This window comes from Apium graveolens, chromosome 1 (assembly GCF_009905375.1).
Source record: "Apium graveolens cultivar Ventura chromosome 1, ASM990537v1, whole genome shotgun sequence".
NCBI lineage: Eukaryota > Viridiplantae > Streptophyta > Magnoliopsida > Apiales > Apiaceae > Apium > Apium graveolens.
This window is the reverse complement of record NC_133647.1, coordinates 175,147,083-175,161,637: the sequence shown is the minus strand read 5'-3', so window position 1 is coordinate 175,161,637 and position 14,555 is coordinate 175,147,083.

Genomic DNA, 14,555 nt, shown 5'->3' with positions numbered 1-14,555 from the left:
CGTGAATTCAATTTCTCGATCTAGGGGTAATCCTGGAAGCTCGTCTGGAAAGACGTCCGGAAACTCACATACAACCGGAATGTCTTATAGTTTAGGACTTCCTTTTTCAGTATCTAACACGTAAGCTATGTACATCTCACATCCTTTTCGAAGCAATCGTTTGGTCTGCATCGTAGTCAGAAATTTCTTTCGCTATTTTTCACCCTTGAATATTAGTGTTGCATTTTCCGCAGTTCGTAATTTGACTTTCTTATTCGCGCAATCGATCTGAGCATTATGACAAGCTAACCAATCCATTCCCAAAATGACATCAAACTCTCCTAGCTTAAAAGGATCCAAATCTACAGAAAAATGATGTCCAGCTATTTCTATATCGCACGCAGGACATACTCAATCTACTGGAACTTGGTCGTCATTCGCTAATTTTCTAATTAACATCTCGCCCAACCATTCGATTTCGCAATGTAACTTATCAATAAATTCTTCAGAAATAAATGAACGGGTATCTCCAGAATCAATTAATACTTTTGAATCTACGGAATTCACCGAAAGCGTACCTGCAATTACGCTCGAACTCTACACTGCTTATTTCATTTTCATGTTGAAAGTTCTTCCTCTGGGTTGATTAGGCGGTGGTGGCAGAGGTAATGCCAATACTTTAGGAATACTAGCTGCCATTGCTGGTCCTTTACAATTCCTAGCGATATGCCCTTTCTTTCCACATTGGTAGCAAGTAATTTCTGATGTCTTTCCCGTTGGACATTCATTATAATAGTGCCCTTTCTGCTTGTATTTGAAACAAGTCACATCTGCTTTGATACATATGCCGGTGTGCTTGCGTCCACAAGTTCTGCAGTACAACACTGGGACTCTGACCATTCCCTGCTGTTTGGGGGCTGGGAAATGATTACCTATTTTCTGGGTACCTTGTCCTATCCTTTTGAAATTCAAATTTGTCCGGGATTGAAATCCCGGCTTCCTGCTAGAGCGGTCTTGGAAAATTCCCTGTCCTCTATCCCTTTGAGATTTTTCACTTTCCCCTTCGATGATCAAGGCTTTCTGGACTACGGCGGTATACGTTGTTAATTCAAAAACTGCAACTTGTCCACGGATCCATGGTCGTAATCCCTCTTGAAACCTTTGAACTCGTTTCTCTTCAGTATCCACTTGTTCTGGGACAAACCTAGCCAATTACGTAAATTTGGCTTCATACTCCGTCACGGACATACTTCCCTGCTTCAGTTCCAAAAACTTTATCTGCATTTGATTTCTCACATAGCGAGGAAAATATTTTTCTAAAAAAAATTCTTTAAACCTATCCCATGGAATAACATCTTCACCCTCTAAAGCCTTTTTAGATTCCTACCAATAATTTGCTTCTCCTTTCAACAAATAACTAGCAAAGTCAGTCTTCTGGTCTTCACCTATCTTCACTAGTGCAAACGCTTTCTCTATTTCTTTCAACCAGGTGGTAGCTTTAATAGGATCAGCTGACCCACCAAATTCTGAAGGTTTAACCGACTGAAACTACTTAAAAGTAACAACAGGTAATGCCGGCGGTATCTGGGGCTCAAGATGAGGTGGCTGTTGTAACATTTGTTGTTGAATCTGTTGTTGTTGATGCTGCATCTATTGCTGCATCATTACCATCTGTTGTTGCATCAGATGGAACATTTGGTTCATGGTCTCATTATTCTGTCCTTCGGAATTGCTGTTAGAAGTCTCAGTCCTAGTCTTTCTTTTTGGGGCCATCTTCTGATAATAAAACAAGTGATATTTCTTTAATAGTTTAATAAACAATTAACAGTAGGTAAGAAAACAATTTATCCTGTATTACCAACATGATTTAAATAAAGAAAACAGTTGTTGAATATAAAAACTGGAAATGTAAGCAGTTAAATAAAATGTTTGTTCTTTTCTCTCTCTTTTTTCTTTTTTTTTTCGACAGAATTTATAATATGAAAAGTTGTAAAACAATAAAGTGAAGGTAATTGCTGTAAAACTGTAAAGACTGCAATTTAAATAAAAGAAATTTGAAAAAGTTTATTTTATATATATGACACCAGCCTCAGGTGTAAATGCTTGATATAAAAAGTCTCGCTCTGCTGGTTATCACTGCGGCTACAAGTTACACTAACTACTATCAGTCAAAGTACTACTACAGGTTAAACTACTAATACACACATACACACTACTCACTATGTTATACTATGCTGCCTCTGTATACATCTGTACTCTGAATTCACTGTCTCAAAACCCTGGCGGAATACGCCTCAGCTCATCCCTAAGTGCCTGGACCAAAGTCTGTGCCAAGCGAAATATCCTGTAGAACTCTGCGAAAGAAGGCGGTCCCTCATGGGTCAAATCATCTAGCTCCCAAGTGGCACTCATCAAAACCGACTGCAACCTCTGTCTCATAGAGTAATCTGGCTGTAGGGCCGCTAACGGTCCTCAGTCCCTCTGGTCAAATAAATGTATAATCTCTCGGCACTGTGCTCTCCAATACTCCATATCATCCCTCATAACTCTGTACTCATGGTATGGTACCATATGCGGCTGTGCAACCTGACCCACTGACTCCTGTGACGGAACCCTCGGTATACCTGCACCCTGCTGTGGTAACCCTAACTGTAGATCCACATCATGCTCTCCCATCCCCTCGACTGGAATCATCTGAAATACGTCCGGCTCTGGGGCATGCACTGGTATAGGAGGTAACACTGGTGGTGGTGGTAACTCTGGCTCAATCCCCTGTATAAACTGATACTCAACTGGCAAAGGAACCATCGGCTCAAAGAACTCAAATGGATCGAACATCTCTATAGGGTCCTGAGCTATCCCCTGTACTGGTGGTATCGGCTCCTGTGGCAATGGTGGTGGAGGTGGTAGAGGAGGAAACATGTACTCAGATACTGAAGGTATAACTGGTGCTACTGGCCCGGTGACTGTCCTCTCAGAAGACGCAGAATAACCTAAAGATGCCATCTGATAATATACCAAAGAAAAGAAAGGTCACTAAACAGTCCTAAGATTTATACTTTCCTATTCTAATCTGACCTAAATTTTAACGCTACTCTTCCTATTTGACTATTCCTATCCTATGTGATCTCCCTATCTTATCTTAACCCTAATGTTCTTGTTTTCAGGGACCAAACCTACAACTCTGATGCCAAACCTGTAACGCCCTCCAGACTCGGGGTATAAGTCTGGGGTAACTAGCTAATCACCAAACCTGTACAATCTGATTAACAAATAATAAAGAAATGAATCTAAACCTCTTTAACACTAACCAGGATCTTTTTAGGTTAAAGTATGAAAACAAGAACCACTAACTACTTTTATTACAAACCAAATTCAAAATCTCACAAACTCTCTTTATTACAAACTATTTTCTAATCAGTTTTAAACTAAGTTCATCTTTTATTCAAAAACACACACATTAACTATCTACACTCCACCTGTTCGGGCAACTCAAAGCTTTCTTCCTGGATTGGGATCAACACCTTGGGTATGAGAGGATCCCGAGGCTTGAACCGCTTCTTTACCACTCGAGTCCTGATGGGTTTCATATTCCTTCTTAACTGAAAATAATAAGGTGAATAACAACAAAAAGGGTGAGCCAAGAATTGCTCAACAAGTCCGCAAAATATAAACAGTGTTAAAGCAATTTAAATGAAATCGTAACCCGGGTATATCTGCAAAGATATAACCACGCGAGAATAGAAAGAAGGCCATTATTGGCGAATATAAATGAACTAAATTGCACTCAAGTTCGCATCTATACCCTGCTGATCAACCATGATATAGTGTAGATATATATCTCACTATATAGATCTCGTCAGGCACCCAGGCACTACGGCCCATCTCAAGGATCCGGTTATGTCCCAGTCCTTAGGATTAAGTAAACTTAATCCCCAAAGTATTATTATCCAGTCCCTGGAATAGCAACCGGAACAATCGGTATGCTTTGACATATTCTAATCACCAGTATATATCAATAATTGTGAGTAACAATTGGAATATGAACAATAAAGTCAAATAAAAAGGATAAGCAAGAATCGAAATGAAATATGACCAAGAGAATCAAAAGAGTGCAAGCGTGATAAGTATCTGAAAAAATATCACTATTCTGAAAATAGAATAGGGGAGAAACTTGCCTTCTACGCGACTTACTGCAAATAAATCACCTTCGTCTATCACCTACTCAACCTGCCTTGCTGGCTTAGCTTCTGTTAGCAAAAATAGACCGGTTAAGTCATTTTGTACTTCAATTGCATCTTGAATCGACTTCACATCGTTCCTATTGTCTACCCATGCGCTTATGACTGGCTCGTATATTATATATTAGCAACTAAGACTCGATTAACCACATAATACACATAAGCACATAATCATTTTTATAGTTAAAATAATTTTTAGAATCAAAATCGACTAGCTGATCGCTCCACTGATCACCATCTAACTCGTTTCCCATTTTTCCGGAATTTTTCGGACTCTTCTCGGCACGCACTTCGATTGATAATCAAACAAATAACAAAGTCAACTAATTTCTAGAAGAAATTAGGTCTTAATATTATGTTTAATGAAAAGAATTCATTTTTCTGAGTCAAAGGGCTTTCGTTTCGCTCAAATCGGACTAACGGTCTAATTAATATCAATTAAATACTGATAATTCAATTTATTATTCAATATAAATAATTATTACTAATTTTTAAACCTTAAAATAATTTTTAAATAATTATTTAAGAAAAATCAAAGTCAAAAATAATTTTTCTATAATTTTTGGAATTAAAATGAATATGTTATGATTTATTGAAAATTATTTGATTGATTATCGAAGTAATTAATCATTTTTAAATAATTAATAAATAATAAATAACTAATAAATGATTAATAAATAATTATTTAATAATTTATAATTAATTTCTAATTATTAGGATTAATTACAATTTATTACAAATATTTACAATTTACTATTACTTACTCGATTAGATCGATTATTTACAAATAAATAATCGATACAATTAACTTTTATATTATTTGCCGAATAATCAGTTATTATTCGGATCATAATCTAACTCATATGTCAATTACTCGTATAATTATTGAATATTTATGGTTATTTTTACAATTTATACGATTTAAATCAATTATCTGTATTTAATTATTCGTTACGAATAATTATTAAGATATTCCTCGAATAATTAACCATCGCTCAAATGATAATAATCGAACTTATCGTTCAATTACTCGTATTATCTAAGGAATTATCGAATCTTTAAATCATAATATTTGATTAATTTTAATCCTTAATTATTATTTAATTACTTAATTACTAAATAATAAATAAATAGATAAATAATTAAATAAGTAATTAAATAATTAATTAAATATCTAAATTCGAATTTCTAAATTTATAAAATAATTTAGGAATTATTAATAATAATTTTCAAAATTTAAAACCGATTTTTAATTGATTTTTAGAATTAATAAAACTGATTTTTAATTTTTATAAAATATAATTAAATAATAAAAATTCCAGAAACAGCTGTCAGAAAATGGCTTCTGACAAAAACGGATCAAAACCGGGTTCTAATCCGGGTTTTGATTCGGGTAAACGGGTTGGAGCACGGGTCGGGTCTTCAAGAACACACCGGAATTTTTCCAGATTCTGGTGACGTTCCCGGAGTCCGGCAACCCTGAAACCCTGTCAAACACGCATCATTTGGCCTTGTTTTTACGGGGTTTTCATTCCTCATCGGCCCACAACACGATTCCAGCCATCAAATGACCAAAATCATCCCTAAAATCATTTCTCCGATCCAAACTCAAAGTTTTTCGGCCAACTATCGAATTCACATAATTGTACATGAAATCACGAGATTAATAACTCAAATCAAAGCTTGTTAAACACAGAATCAAAGCCCTAACACCCTATATACCTCAGCTTTCTCTAAACCAAAAACGTACAATTCAAAATTGACTATAAACCCTAGATATCGTTCTATCAATTCAAGCAATCGTCAGTAAAATTAATTAGCAGGAATCGATCATAAATCATCAAATAAAGCTATTTACAATATAAATTTCAACATATAACCTCAGAATCAAAAAGTACTAAATCGGGTATAAACCCTAGAAATCGAAATTGAAAATTAACACATCAAAACATGATTTTGATACCAGAAACCGAAAGAATAGATCGAGAGGATCGATTTGGATACTCACATCGATCTATTTGATGCTCAGAAATGTTCAAAATCAGTGGTTGATTCTCGACCTGAAATCCGACCCGAATTGTTCTTCAGAGAATTTCCAGAAAATTTGAAGAATTTTAATGATTAATTAATCATCCTGATTTCAAAGTTAGAAGAATCAGAAGTGACAATGGAACTAAGTTCAAAAATTCTATCATGAGAGCATTTTGTGAAGAGAATGGGATTATGCATGAGTTTTCAGCAACAAGAACTCCACAACAAAATGGAGTAGTAGAAAGAAAGAACATAACACATATTGAAGCTGCAAGGACAATGCTTGAAGAATCAAAGTTACCAACATACTTCTGGGCTGAAACTGTAAATACTGCATGTTACACTCAGAATATTTCTTTGATTAATCAAGCAAAATGCATGACACCCTACCAATTGTTCAAGAACAAGAAGCCAACTCTAAATTTTCTTCATGTCTTTGGCTGCAAATGTTATATCTTGAGAAATCAAACTGATCAAAATGGGAAGTTTGATGCTAAAGCAGATGAAGGAATTTTTGTTGGATATGCTGTTGGTAAAGCATACAGAGTCTACAATCTGAGAACGAACATTGTTATGGAATCAATACATGTTGTGTTTGATGATAAAAAGATTGAAGGACTGCAAGATGGAGATTACCATGAGAGCCTCAAATTGGACAATGTGGAGATGGTTAGTGATGACAGTGATGATGAAAGTGATCAGGGAACTACAACTAAGGATAGTGCAGAAAAATCTGCAACCAATGAAGCTAATAACTCAACATCCATCGAGTTATAAAATGCTTCATCCATCGGCAGACAATCTGCATCATCCATCAGGAGACAATCAGCTTCATCCGTCGGAACTCAAAATACACCATCCGTCGGGTCATCAAAATCACTTACAAGAAGTTCCTCTTTCTCAAATCATAGATTTACAAACTCAGGGAGTGTTTCTAATAATCAAAACTCAATCACACATCAAGACAACAATGAGGCCTCTTCATCTAGAGCTAATCTACCTCAACAAAGAAAATGGACAAAGGATCACCCCTTTGAGCTCTCATTGGTGATGTATCTTCTAGAGTTCAAACATGGAGAGCAACTCAAGAAGAATGTCTATATAGTAGTTTCCTATCTAAGGAAGAACCAAAGAAGGTAGAAGAAGCTTTATTGGATTCTGATTAGATTTTAGCTATACAGGAGGAGCTAAACCAATTTGAAAGGAACAATGTTTGGAAGCTGGTACCTAAGCCTAAAGGAAAGAATCCAATAGACACCAAATGGGTATTCAGAAACAAGATGGATGAAAATGGCATAGTAGTCAGGAACAAAGCTAGATTGGTTGCTAAGGGCTATTTTCAACAAGAAGGAATAAATTTTGATGAAACCTTTGCTCCTGTTGCAAGACTTGAAGCCATCAGAATCTTCATAGCCTATGCAGCCCATGCCAATTTCAAGGTCTATCAAATGGATGTCAAGAGTGCTATTCGAAATGGAGATTTGGAGGAGGAAGTCTATGTCAGTCAGCCTCCTGGTTTTGAAGATCCAAGTCTGCCTGATCATGTATACTATCTTTTGAAAGCGCTCTATGGATTGAAGCAAGCACCTAGAGCCTGGTATGACACTTTGTCAAAGTTTCTTTTAGAGAATCACTTCACTAGAGGTACTGTAGACAAAACTTTATTCTTTAGAAATGTTAATGGCTCTAGCATACTTGTTCAAATTTATGTAGATGACATTATTTTTGGCTATACTGATGAAAAACTTTGTAAAAAGTTTGCCAAATTGATGCAAAGTAAGTATGAAATGAGCATGATGGGAGAACTAACTTACTTTCTTGGTTTGTAGGTTAATTAAGTTAGTGATGGAATATTCATTAGTCAAACTAAATATATTTATGATATTTTAAAAAAGTTTGAACTAATGGATTGCACATCTGCAAAAACTCCCGTGGCCACTGCAACTAAACTTGAATTAAACACTACTGAAAAGTCTGTGGATATTTCAAGTTATAGAGGCATGGTTAGCTCACTTCTATACTTAATAGCTAGTAGGCCAAATATAATATTTGCTACATGTCTTTGTGCTAGATTTCAGGCTGATCCTAGAGAATCTCATTTAATTGCTATTAAGAGAATTATCAGATATCTCAAAGGTACACCAAAACTTGGCATTTGGTACCCTAGAGATTCTGGTTTTGATCTAACTGGTTATTCAGATGCAGATTATGCAGGTTGTAGAATTGATAGAAAAAGTACAACAGGAACCTGTCAATTTCTAGGAAATAAGCTTGTGTCCTGGTTCAGTAAAAAGCAAAATTCAGTTTCTACTTCTATAGCAGAAGCTGAATATATTGCTGCTGGCAGTTGCCGTGCACAGATTTTATGGATGAAAAACCAATTGCTAGACTATGGTCTGTAAGTGGAAAGAATTCCTATTTTCTGTGATAACATAAGTGCAATTGCTATCACTGAGAATCCAGTACAACATTCAAGAGCAAAGCACATAGACATCAAGTACCACTTCATAAGGGAACATGTAATGAATGGTACTGTGGAACTACATTTTGTTCTAAGTGAAAAATAGCTTGCAGATATATTTACCAAGCCACTGGATGAATCCACCTTTTCAAGGTTGGTAAGTGAGTTAGATGCTTAATTACTCTTGAATCTTTTCAGATATTTTGTAAGTTGTAATGCAGCCAGAAATTTAATTAATTTTTCAGTCCTGGATGAAATTTTGGCTAAGTCAAAATTTACATCCCGACGGATGATCATTATCCATCGAGTTCGATCTTCCGTCGGAATACTAATTGTTAATAAAATCAATTATTTTTCTGGAATTTTTATATTCACGGATAACTGTTTATCCTCATCCGTCGAATTGTCTCAATCCTAGCCGTTAATTTTCTGAACATTATCCATCGAGTATACTTACAGTTTGTAAGCATAACACGACGGATAATTGATGGAATTTTTACCGTGTATTTTTTTTAACGGCTATTTTGGGCAATTTTTATTGGTCACTTTATTTTACTTTATTATTTTTTCAATTTTTTTGGGATATAAAAGCAGAATTCATTTGCATTACTTTTCTTTTATCATTCTCAATTCATCTGCTCTAACTTCTCTCTTTCTCAAAAGCAATTACCCTCTCTCTGCAATTTTTACTCTCTAACAATGGCACCAGTCGTCAAAATCATATCTCAAACTGACTTTATCTATGAGAAGAACAATTTCACGGCTCTAGTGAACAAGGGGATTCAACAGTCTGGCAACTACCACAAAATGATGGACTTTGTGCAAAGCTATAAGCTCAAATATGCCATGTTAGAGTCTCCCACTATCTACTGTGAGGTTGTGGAGGAAATATGGATGACTGCAGTGTACAACTCAACTGACAAGACCATCACTTTCACTATTAAAGGTAAGGAATTCTGTGTTAATAGTGACATTGTTAAAGCATGCTTTAGGATTCCTTTTAATACTGTCTCTACTCCACACACAAACACTGATATTGTTAATATGTTAAACTCCATGGGTTATGCACTCACCATCTCTAAATTAAGTGAAATTAGGAGATTGGGTCTTAGGAAAGAATGGAGTTTCCTGTATGTAGTTACTAAAGTATTTTCTGGAAAAATTAGCAATTTTGATTCTATAATATCTCCATGATGAACATGTTTTACATGCTAGTAACTGATAAATACTTTAATTTTAGTAATCTAGTCTTGTTTCAGTTGGGGTTTAAGTTAGTGGAGCTTAATAAGAGGGGTAAGAGTGTGTATTATGCTAGATTTTTCATGATGCTTGCTAACCACCTCTCTGAGAACATTGTGCCTGAGAACTCAACCAACAAGTTAAACTGTTAGGTTAAAGAGAGAAGAGTTATTGCAGATCTCAATTGAGCAGATCACCACAAAGAGGTGCCACTCTTCTACTTTCCAGTAATGGAGGCACCTCAGGTAAGTGAGGTAATTTCAACTGTCCCTACCCTTCCAACCTCAAACACTTCTTTGCCTTCTAGTGTAGCAGTGTCATATGTGTCAATGACCACATAGATGCCTACCCAAGCTACCAAAACCAAAGTTTCAAAACCAAAGACAAAGAAAGCCCCCTCTGGTGTCTCTCAAAAGATGTCAGTTGTAAAATCCATTAAACACAAAGAGGGGAGTGTGAAGGTGGGAAAGACAGGTGAGGGACGGGGTGAAAATCAAAGAAGCCCTAAGGATAAGGATGGTGAGCATATTGTACCCAAACCAAGCCACACCATAGTTTCCCAACAAACTGTGGTTGTTAATAAGGATAAAAGCTCAATTCTAGTTCCATCCTCCCAAAAGGATGTGACTATTGAAACAAGCTCTAAACCAGGAGCACAGAACAAAAGGGGTAGGGACACAAGTTCACCACAAACCTACACAAGAAAGAAGAAAACTAAAACCCTTGGGGATGCACAAGGTACACACACAGTGCAAACTGGAGCTAAAGACCCAGTCACTGCACCATCTCAAAGTCAAATTGATGTGGCTCCAACAAATGTGGAGTCACAGCCAAAATCTGTACAAATTGAAACACCTCAAACACCAAATTCTCCCACACACTCTTTCAATGTTGACATGATTCAAACATAACAACCATATTCTCCATCTTTAACTCTGTTGGAGAAGCCAAAAATCCATGCAAGTGAGCATCATCTTCTAGATGATTTGTTGGATCACTTGCCATTTCTTTCTGAGACTGTTGAGACATCTGTGCCAAAATTTTCATCAATCTGCACAGAGTCCACAATAGTCTCCACTCCAGACTCATTCATTTCTATTCACTCGATGGATATTGTTCATCCGTCGAGTAGTGATTGTATCCTGACGGATGTGCCTAACGGTAGTCATCCGTCGGATAGTCAAATTACTAACCCGATGGATATTTCTCATCCGTTGGGTGTCTCTGCACAACTCCAAAGTTCATGTAACACCCCCAAATCCGGGGTCGGGGATCCGGGTTGTCACGAGTTCCATTTCCCTTAATAACACCCAATCTTAATAAATAATCAACTATTATGTACTGTGACCCTACCATAAACACACACCACAAGTTATAGTCTCAGAGTTGAATATCCAAAAATAATCACAAGTCGTTTTATTCCACAATTATATGCCAATACACCTTAAAAGGGTTTCTGAATAAATTTACATTTCTTTGCCATTATTACAATTCATAAATATACATAAATCTGGTTCATCAATAGTTGAAAACCTAGCCTATTGGTAGCTCCTACCTCAGCTACGGCGACATCAACGCTTCCAGAAAACTGTGAAACATTTTCTAACCGCTTGCGAATTGGAAGCTTGGTCCTGTTCATCTTGTCTATCTGATGTTGTGTGATGAAAGAAGAAAGCAAGGGTGAGCAACAAGCCCACCAAAATGATATGTATAATGATTTACAATATATGAGCATTCTCATAGTACTCATGAAAGTCTTGGTCAAGAAGAAATGAACCAAGTTTGATATCTTACTGCGACCAAGTCGCAAAATATTCAGTATATATGTACATATATACTTTTCACAATCTTTGAAATCCTCTGACATGTATAATATACACAGAGTTCCCTTTTATAACTGTATAAAATATCATTGCAAGGTGATCTCATATATCTAACCTTGTCTCAACGTTTTTCCGAAAATCTTTGACATGCACAAGATAATTATTTACTAGATATAAGTTTAAAAGATGAAGTTACAAGATACTCCAATATACTTATATCCGAATACTACTTGAACTACCACTGTTCAAGTTATAATCAGTTTCAAAAGTTCATTACCCAGATGAGACTACAAGATAAGACTTGAATAGATTCAATCCTTGAAATATCATTATAAATAATGAAGTTACGAGATACTTCATTAAGTCCCGATATATATATACACCTATATATATATACATTTCATACACTCCTTGAAAACCTCTGTTATGAAAATTATAAACAGAGTTGCAATATCCAATGAATTTTGGAAAGAAAAGAATTTTGGCATAAACCTGATATCTTGCTGATCAGGCAAAGATACCAATAAGTAACCTTTTCTACTAGTAGATGGATGAATTCCCCACCGGTCATCACCCTGGCCTCATTAGGACCTTGTGTTGGACGCCACCCGGCCTTTTACGCGTTGATGGACTGCCACCCAGCCACTTACACTTTGATAGACCGTACCCCGGCCTGTCGCTTATGCCGACTCAATTAGATGGACTTACTTCCCGAACGTTGGGAAGTAATCAAATTGTTTTCTCAAAACAGCAACCACGTTGCGAATGTAAAATACACCACAGAGCCGGATCCCCCAGGTTTTGAGCGAGTATTTAAATCCCCTTCGAAAGGAGGATCTTAAATATAAAAGAATGAGTTTTGGGATCCGCCCTAACTTTTAGAAATCATTTTGAAGACTCGAAAACATTTTTAAGAATGTTTGGAGTACTGCTGATTTATTAAAATAAACCAGTCCCGATATATTAGAAATATCTGAATATTATTATTTAAATAATATTCTCATAAAGATAATCCTTATAAAAATAATCGAAGTAGAAGTTTTAAAACTCATACTTGAAATGGATATTAAATAACCAAAGATATACTTATACGAAAGTATAATCTTTATTTGAATAATCGAAAATAAGTTTGATTATCGAAACATTATTCTTTAATAAAATAAAGAATATTATTAAATAATAAGCGGAGCCATAATACCTCAAATGAATATTATAAATAATATTCATTAAATAAAATAAACGGAGTCATACATCCTCAAATGAATATTCAAATAATAATCATTAAATAGAATAAACAGAGTCATAAGTCCTCGAATGAATATTCAAATAATATTCATTAAATAAAATAAATTTATCGAATAAACCTTATTCGATCAATAGTTTTGAAAACTATATCCATATATATATAAATATATATATATATAATATACTCGGGAACATCGACTCCCGGTTTAGAAATATGTTCACCTTGGGGTCCTCTTTTCTAAGGGTATATGCAAATTACCGCTTATCTCTAGCATAGGTATTATGCAACTAATAAGCATTTGAACCAACAGATATATATCAAGATTACGAAGCAGACATGCATATATACCATATCACATGCTCCAATATATCGCAAGAATTTGCTAATAACAATCATGCATATACACATATACATCACAACAACAGTATAACGGGTAGAAAACTTGCCTGAGCGACTGGGGGTTACAAATGGCTCGGGACGAGTCTGGTAACCTATAAACAACATATAAGTTGGAATTAAACCAAAGTCACTTGTAAATCTATACTTTAACCAAATTAGACTCTAACGCTCGCTTCGCGCTTACTGATTCTCTTAAGTCGCTCGAGTACCCTCGGCTCCACCATTTTTAATAAATTAACCATTACGATTTTTAAGGCGATTCTTTCGCGATGTCTTACCAACTGCCTATTACACTTTGCATAATTGCTTCATACTCCCATTTAGTCCTTTAAGGTCTTTAACCTATGTTTCAAAGTAAGGCGAGGGGTAATGGTTCGTTCGCGAAACGTCGTTACTTAAAACGGCCGTTTCTCCTAAACCGTACATCGGAATCAAACGAACCACATATCAAAACGAAGCTCGTAACATGAACTATCTAATCATGGCAATGGTCAAAACCTAGCAGGGAGTTCTCGGGTCCTAATGTTATGAACAAAAGCAGTCTAAAGTAAATCGGACATTACGACGGCTATGTTTACGCGATTTCCCAAATTTATACCATTCCAAATCAACCACCAATCAATCCCAATTCATTCATACAACCAAAATCCATCCATATCACACTACAACAGCCCCAACAATTCAAGTTCTCCAATTTATGTTATTCTCAACATGAATTTAAAACTATACTTAAGTCATTTACTAATCAACAAGATTCAACATTCAATTCACTACAACTCCAACCCAAACTCTAAACCTATAAGCATCAAGCTACTCTTTTACCATAACAATCAAAATCATCCTAATATACAAAGTAAAGCTAGGGTTTGGAGATGTTATACCTTCCTTGAAGTGATTGGAGTAGCTAGGAAGCCTTAAGGAGCCTTGAGATGTCTTAGGGATGCTTGGATCTTAAAGGAAAAACAAGAAAAATCAAGTTAAAAATCTTGAAATCACTATTCATTATCTTCTTCATTGATTTCTCGGAAGAGATTGAGAATGAATTGGAGGCTTAAACTTATAGGATAGCCATATCTATGCATAAGGAGTACTAGATAATTACCTTACTAATTAAGGAAGCTTGGAACTTGAACTTT